The 8,415-nt window shown below is 43.6% G+C and overlaps 1 long non-coding RNA gene across 2 annotated transcripts; it reads right to left on the bottom strand.

The window, feature by feature from the left end:
* Positions 1-1,477: 1,477 nt before the first annotated feature.
* LOC142656229 (uncharacterized) lies at positions 1,478-8,160 on the bottom strand. 2 transcript variants are annotated; one of them, XR_012849626.1, is made up of 4 exons: positions 7,646-8,160; positions 5,024-5,347; positions 3,230-3,275; positions 1,478-1,616 (listed from the first exon to the last, which is right to left on the bottom strand). It is a non-coding gene; the product is annotated as an uncharacterized LOC142656229 (long non-coding RNA). The 2 variants fall into 2 exon arrangements; XR_012849627.1 differs by having other exon boundaries at positions 7,811-8,160.
* Between the last annotated feature and the right edge of the window lie 255 nt (positions 8,161-8,415).

The raw sequence follows: 8,415 nt of genomic DNA, 5'->3' as shown, positions 1-8,415 counted from the left end.
TTGAAAACAGCTCCGTTTTTTCAGACGTTTTTTTATTAAGCGTGTGAACATACCCTTAAAGTATTAGGGCACGTTCAGATGTGGCGGAGTTATTCCTCTGCAAATGTTGGTGCAGATTTGGGACAATTACGCCACGAATCTGCACCAACATTTGCATATTTGACAGGTAATTCAGACATTGCAGATATCACAGCGGACTTGCCACAGATTTCAGTTTTTGCATTGCAAAGGCTGAAATCCGCAGTGAAATTCCGCTTCATTCTCCGCAGCAGACAGTGCATGCTGCGGAGGGGAAATTCTGCACTGCAGCCTATGGTCCGCAGCGGAGTTTTCCGCAACGTCTGAACTAACTTTCCTAAAATTATATAGATACAAATGTAAAAAACGGCCGCTGCAGAATTCCACTGTGGACTGTCCGCAGCGGAATTCAACAGCAATTCCACCACGTCTGAACGTGCCCTTACAGGCAATTGTTACTTTGTCCACAGTTGAGTTACAGTTTTGAAGTATAAAAATGCAATAATGCTTCTTCCAGTTTTTTGCAGTAAATACATTTTAGGTCACAACAACTTAATTTGGCAACAGGCTCTTGTAGTGGATGGTTGTAAATAGTCTTCATCTTCTAGGTTGGTCAGCAGGATAGATACATGTTTGCATTGCAGCTTAATAAATCAGATTCCACTTCTCTCTTTACAGAACAGTGGATAAGCTAATAGGCTTCTTGCTGGCAGGTAAATAGCATTGCTGCTCGGAACAAAAAGGCCTGTGTGTGAGACCCATGACAACAGGTCCGAATTGTCATCAAGCAACAATTATCATTCTGATGTAATCTGCATAATTTTTGCTGTTTATAGTCAGGCTGGTTTGATTTTTATCTTTGGTGACCACATTATTTTCCATAGAGTGACACGTCGGCACCTACATTTAGTCTCCTGGCTTCTACAATGTTGAATGGCTACATTGTTATTTTATTTAATAAATTATATTAGGCTCTGTTCACATCATGTTTAAGGCCCTACATCTGAGGTATACATGTTTTTGTCTTCTTGAATGGGACACAAAATGCTTTCAGGCCAGGATCATACACAAAGTTTTGTTGCAATTTTTGGTGCAGTCTTTAGCTCAGATTTTTCTTCCATCAGTCTTTTCTTTAATTCTTTCCTTCCTTTAGATTCCACTTCTGGTTTTGAGTCAAAAACTGCTCCAAAAACTGCACCATAACTGCGTGTGTGTGATGCTGGCCTAAGGCAAATGTTTTTGTTTTTGGAAGTTGATACTGTTTACTTTTTTTAACTTTCAGCCCATATTGAGGCAGCGATTTCATTACTTCTTTCATTGATGCTTTTTTTGTCAACATATCTGTATGAGGGCTTGTAATTTGCAGGACGAGTTGTAATTTGTAATGACACTATTTTAGGGTACATATAATTTATTTACATTTATTGTTTTTTTGTGTGTGTGTGGGGGTGGAATGGAAAAAATAGCAAATCTTCCATTTCTTTTTGGGATTTTGAGAAGCTGCTGACATCCACCTGGACAATAAGATGGAAGTGCACCAAGGAGCCATCAAGTCCATTCGACTCCACGAATCCATGCACGTTCATTCGCTCTGTTTACTGTGCAATAAACAAAAAAAATAAAAGCACTTTGTTAGGCCCAGCTGCCATGGCAATCATTGGCACCCCACGATTGCGTTTAACCACTTAGATGTGTGCCTACGGTCTCTGCTGCTGTACAAGGTCATAGCCACAGAATTGCTCTTCCTAAGAGCACAGCAAAACCTTGTGCACAGACTGGACAATGGAGCAAGACACTCTACAGATCCGTATTACAGACTCTTAGGCACTCTATATTCCGAAGTATAGTGAGACAATATTCTCATAATACAGCCGGATGCATGAGACCCTAGTCATACTGACTAGCGTCCAGGAAACTCATGCCGTTATTTGCAGGATTCTTGCACTGATGGTATGCCTTGGCTGCCTCTGTACTTGAAAGTAATTAGAGAAACCAGATTCCAATCAAGTAAATCCAACAGAAACCATAAGATCAACCCTTCTAGCAATCGGCGGGGGCCTTGGATCACTGAAGATCGCTGATATGTCTTAAAGTTTAAAGGTGCACATACCTTATCTACACTCAAAGTTAATTTTTTTTTAATTTTGGGTGGAGTCAAGCTTTTAAGTAGGTCCTTCACAAGTGGCTTCATGAACTTGTATTAAAAAATGTACTAAAGGTGAAAATGGTATTTAAAAGGTGGACAACCTTTAAAGCAGGAATAGTATGGGAATAAGTATTTTCCTTAGAATTACTTTCATTACATCTCTTGAGTCTTATATCTTCCTTATTAGATTAAAGCGACCGTCCGGTCTCAGGACAAAATTATACATGTGATGGGGGATATGGAGTAATATTACTGGGTGCCATCCAGTTGCCCTCCTTGTGGTTTTGCCGTTTTAAGGTCCCCTCTGTGTTGTGTCTATATGGCCACATCGCTTCTCAGACTGAGTCTAAGTCACTCCCTCTGTTCATAGATTGGACATAACTCCTCATGTGAACAGCTCTGGCCAATCTGAGAATAGTGGGAGCATCTCAGACCCGTAATATAAGAAGCACTGCAGCCATTTTGGGATAGCACAGAGAGGACCCTAAAATGCTGTATCCATTACATCGTGGCGCAACTGGAGGGCCTAAGATATTATTACTCTATATACACCATCAAATTTAACATGTTGTCCTGGGACCAGAGGGTCACTTTAAGGCTGCATGTACAGTAGTTCATGGAGGCACCCTAGAACGCTTTTAGGGGAGAAAAAACAACTCTGTATGCCTCAGTATAAAATCCGATGTATAGAGAGGTATAGTAGAGGCCTCCACTACGACTGTTGGGACATAGACTGTAATTCTAATGACCCATATTCGTCTTTCCCAATAGAAGTCTAGAGGCCCCTGTGTTCTCGAGACAGTGTGGGTCAGAGTGCACGCACCTCGTCTCTATGACATGTCAGAAGTTAGTTATAACTGGCATTACATTTTAACCTTGGGAATGTAGTAATAGGCCAAAGTAAATGCCTAAGCAGAAGGACACATCTCTACTAAATATTAATTTCCCCTTCTGGTAAACGTCAGGTCAAAGTTCATATTATTTGTAAAAATTGCTGCTTTGTTGTCAATCTTCAGTGTTTTCTTTGGTTTTTAAGGTTTTGTCATCTCTATCATTTGGATTAACCTTTAATGGTCTTGAGGCAACTAAGGTCCTTCTGCGGTATTTTCATCTGTGAATATAAATATATGATAAAGACAAGGTTTTAAAGGGTTTGCAATATAAAGGAGAAAACCAGAGTTTCCTAATGTAATTATTTATAAGGAATTTCTTCCAACATAGTAAAATATAATTATTTGGCTGAGCTGTTTGCTTAGCAGTGGCCTGATTATGTTAAAGAAAATTAAACGTTCAACAAACTTCGAACATGTCATAATGACATGTCAGAAGTTGTGATCGCTGGGGGTCTGAGCACTGAGACCCCCACCGATCGCTAAAATGAAGCAGCAGAAGCGCTCGTGTGAGGGCTGAGCCACTTGCTTTCTGTTCGGCTTTTCTCGGAAAGATGATTTAGCGGTGTACGGACTCAATAAAAAGTCTATGGGCCCGTACAGCGCTACATCAGCTTTCTGAGAAAAGCCGAACAGAAATGAAGCGGCTCAGCGCTCACACGAGCGCTTCTGCCAATTCGTTTTAGCAATCAGTGGGGGTCTCAGTGCTCACTATGACATATCAGAAGTTTGTTGAATGTTTAGTTACCCTTTAAAGACATTGCTTACAACACAGGAATTGGAAGTGCAAGTGCTGGTGGTAGGTTTTCATCAGCGTCAAACATCAAATTTGGGCCTAATAGATGTTAGCACTCCTGTTAAGATAAAAGTCCTGCCCAGGATAGTAGCAATGCAAATTGGCCATTTGCTAAATTTATCCACCCATGTGGAATTTTATGCTTTCCTGAGACTTGCCCTAAATTATAGGCGGTGGATCTGTTCCTGGAGAAAGCTATAAGTTCAAAACTAGTCGGGTACTATCTGTGAGCAGCTTTTAAAATAGCAAGCACTGATAAACAGGTCATTATATTGTAAGTTCAACAAAAAAAGCAGGTTTTTTACTTTTTTATCTGGTCCCATGCATTGTGTTTTTTTCTGTAGTTCCCCACTCAGTAGTTTGGAGCACCTTAGGCTTCATTCACATCTGCGCTAGGCTCCGTTCCAAAGTTCTGTTGGAGCTTTCCGTCGGAAGGGAGCCCTGACCGACACAAACAGAAACCATGGGTTTCCGTTTCCATCACCATTGATTTCAATAGTGACGGATCCGGTGCCAATGGTTATCGTTTGTCTCCGCTGTGCAAGGGTTCCGTGGTTTTGACGGAATCAATACCGTAGTCGATTACGCTATTCATTCCGTCAAAACTACGGAACCCTTCACAACGGAGACAAACGGAAACCATTGGCACTGGATCCGTCATCATTGAAATCAATGGTGATGGAAACGGAAACCTATGGTTTCCGTTTGTGTCTGTCAGGTCTCCGTTCCGATGGAAAGCTCAGATTGAACATCATAATTGAGCCCTAGCACAGATGTGAAAGAAGCCTAGATCGGATGTCCGACTGTGACTTCAGAGGACTTCTGGTCCATACAGGCATCCATATTAAGGAAGTGGAGGAGGCAAGCTCTGAGACTGCAGGCACCGAATCAGAGCTAAGAAGAAACTGGAACTATGTATAATTTTTCTCGGGAGCCTCGACTCAATGCTACGGCAGTAATATTACTTAAATAATTCCGAAATTCTAGAACCTATGGGACTTCATTGTTACTGTGCAATTAAGTTTCCGTTTATAGTGTGTACATTTTGGCTCCAAGACCTACATTGTATAATTGAGCAGCTACTCACTTAAGTAACTGAAAACAGCTGGTCTCATAGAAGAAATAGTTCTCTTCCTCTGAACAACTACCAGTATAAATCTTTTATTGTCTTACCTTCCTGGGCTCCTATTGTGGTTTGCAATATCCTAAGATACTCAGACAATTTTGAAATTTTCTAAGATTCAGATTTATCCCTTGATTTGTACAGGGGATCAACTTCCAGTCACATCCCAGAGAAACCAAATTAATCAAATTACTGAGCACCCCCTCTTAGCTGGGGGGATCATGGTCTGTGGAGGCCTTTGAGCCAAATATTTTGTGCAGGTCCACATCTTAACTTTTTGGAGGGAAAGGAACCAAGAGTAGCTTAGAAAAAAAGAGTGAAAATCGTAGCCTCTATTGATGAAAGATAATTCCTGATGGTCGCACTCCTGTTATCTGTAGGAGAAACAAAATACATCTGCTATTTTTCAAGGCAAAGTTGCTGAAAATGTGCATTACAGTGGGCCATTAAAATAGATTAAATTATAATCCATTGATTGTTGAGTTATTTCCCAGAAATGGACCATATGCCGGATCCCTGCTGTGCTACTGTACTAAACCTAGATCATCATAGGAAATTTTTTAGAGAAATAAGTTTAGTTCAGTAGAACCACGAGACAAGGTCTAATGCCCATGGTTGCTGACTGCCAGCATTCCCCATTTACCGGCAGCCGCAACCACAGGTCTCCCAGGACTTGCCGGGGTCTCCTCCCCCAGAGTCGCAAGCACACACTGCTGTCTCTCCCCGCTGTTTCCCCTAGGGTGCGTGGCACCCTGTTTCCCCTAAGACAGTAACTTAGTACATTGGACAGTAACTTAGTCCCTGTCCAATTCCAGGACTTTAAGAAGGACTCTGCCCAATTTCACCTTGCCTGAGCAATGTAGTGTCTTCCCTACGTTTGTCTTGCAAATGGTTCCTTAGCTGTATCCTGTATCCCATATCCTGAATACTAATTCCCGTATCCAGTATCTGTGTTTAGTTCCAGTGCCTATACCAAGTGTCCGAGACGACTTCACCATCTGTGTCCGGTGCCCGTGCCAAACCGAGTGTCCGAGACGACTTCACCCTCTGTGTCCGGTGCCTGTGCCAAACCAAGTGTCCAAGTCGACTGCACTACTCCAGTCTGGTGTCCTAGCCAAGTCCAGTATCCGAGACGACTGCATGACTCCAGTCCGGAACCCTAGCCTCACTTTATCATCCTGCACAGGCCGCTTCCTGCTGATTGTCTGGCATTTACCCACTTCTGACCTTCCAGGTACTTTAGCCATACCTGCCAACCATCCCGGATCCAGTGGGACAGTCCCGGTTTCTCACCGGGGCCCCACCATCCCGGGCGGTCTGCAAAATGTCCCGCTGGGCGCTGCAGCTTTGTCAAAACAGCTGATCGCTGCTGACAGGCGCCCTGCATGCCAGACGACTGCAGCAGCGATCAGCGTCAGAAGAAGGCAGGAGTTTTGCGGCGGTGTTCTGACTGGGATCGATGCCGGCTCTGGAGTGGACCAGTCCAGTCACCTGACCTGTCATCTGACCTCACCGGGCAGGTGACAGGTCAGGTGACTGGACTGGTCCACTCCCGGGCCGGTATCGACACCATTGAGAACGCCGCTGCAAGACTCCTGCCTTCTTCTGACGGTGAGTGACGTAAAAGCAGAGCGGAGAGTGGCAGAAGTAGGCTACCTCTACCGCTCTCCGCTCTGGCGGCATTGTGGCACAAAGTATAAGGGGGTTGTGTGGCACTATGTATAAGGGGGAGGGGGGTTGTGTGGCACTATGTACAAAGGGGGAGGGGGGTTGTGTGGCACTATGTACAAAGGGGTAGGGTGGTTGTGTGGCACTATGTATAAGGGGAAGGGGGGTTGTGTGGCACTATATACAAGGGGGAGGGGGGTTGTGTGGCACTATGTACAAGGGGAAGGGTGGTTGTGTGGCACTATGTACAAGGGGGAGGGGGTTGTGTGCCGCTATGTACAAAAGGGGGGCTGTGTGTGGCACTATCTACAGGGGGCTGTGTGTGGAGCTATCTACAGGGGGATGTGTGTCGCGCTATCTACAGGGGGTCTGTGTGTCGAGTTATCTACAGGGGGGCTGTGTGTGGAGCTATCTACAGGGGGGCTGTGTGTGGAGCTATCTACAGGAGGGCTGTGTTTGGAGGGATCTACAGGGGGCTGTGTGTGTAGCTATCTACAAGGGGGCTCTGGTGGATGATTTTTCCATTGACCGGTAGCAGAGTTACACAACTGAAAAAAAAATCCCCATCATGTAACTCTGCTACCTGTCAATTGAAAAGTCATCAACCACAGGGTCTCCCTCTTGATTTTCATTGTTCTCAGCCTTTTGGTTTGTCCTTCAGCTGCTGCCGCCGTGATGAGCAAATGTTATACCCAAGATAGGAAAAGTAACATAAAGACGATATAACCTGATCCATAATATTGGTGATATCCATAGTTTTTTTTTTTGTAATTGTAAGTCTAGATATCCGCAGTGAGAATATGATCTTGTTATTTGAAGAAGGATCTGGCCGGGATTTGATGTGTTTATGCGGGATATTGGGCGTGGTTAGGGGCGTGGCTTAAAATGTCCCTCTTTTCCGAATTCAAAAGTTGGGAGGTATGCTTTAGCATTACTGACTCTCACAAACTCTGTTGATCAGCAGCTGAGCCATTATGGCGGAGTGTTCCAGTGGGTCCACATACCTGCAAGTCGTTACAGGAGGGGGTTATGGACTGCGTGTTTCTGGTTAGTACCGTCCATACTGGAATGACAGGGACAGAACTGTCCCTATGATTACTGAATATTCCCTTTTCTTTTACCAATCAATAATCTTTACACAGAGAAAATTAATAAACTAGATTACACACTTGAGCAATTCTGAATTCAGGGCACAGGACGAATTGTCTTGGACAATGTGTAAGAATAGTGCAGTCCCCTAAATGGGTAGTGTAGTTGTCGTTTTTGACCTCACAATTCTGCCCCTAAATAAAAAAAAGTGCTGTGACAACCAATATGGCACCCACAGAAGTTCTCATCCAGCTTCCCTTGATTTGCTATTCCTCTCTGATACTTTGTGCAGAAACAGTTCTAAAGTGGTCTATACAGGGGGTCTTAGAAAGGAGCCGCTGGCTCTATCATATGGGCTGGTTGTTAATTCTGTGATGGTTAGGAGTGCAGGCTGCATGGGCGTGCTGAAGTGACATGTCTGCCCTTTCTGGGGATCTTATAAGATGTTAAATAAAAGCCTGATAACAATGCCAGTTAATAGCCATGGCAACCAAACAACCAAAGTCACAAAGCACGATGCCACATGAGGTTCTACATAAATAATACAGAAATGTAACACTAGATGGTGAAAAATATAATAAACATTGAGGCACATTTATACTAATGCAAATATGCAGAAAATAAAAAGATCTTTATATGAATTGTCTGTTTCTGTATGCCTGTAGGTACAAAATGTGGAAGAGCT

Source organism: Rhinoderma darwinii, chromosome 6, assembly GCF_050947455.1.
Source record: "Rhinoderma darwinii isolate aRhiDar2 chromosome 6, aRhiDar2.hap1, whole genome shotgun sequence".
NCBI classification, from domain to species: Eukaryota; Metazoa; Chordata; class Amphibia; order Anura; family Rhinodermatidae; genus Rhinoderma; species Rhinoderma darwinii.
Note: the sequence above shows the minus strand (reverse complement) of the source record. Positions and strands in the feature narration are given on the sequence as shown.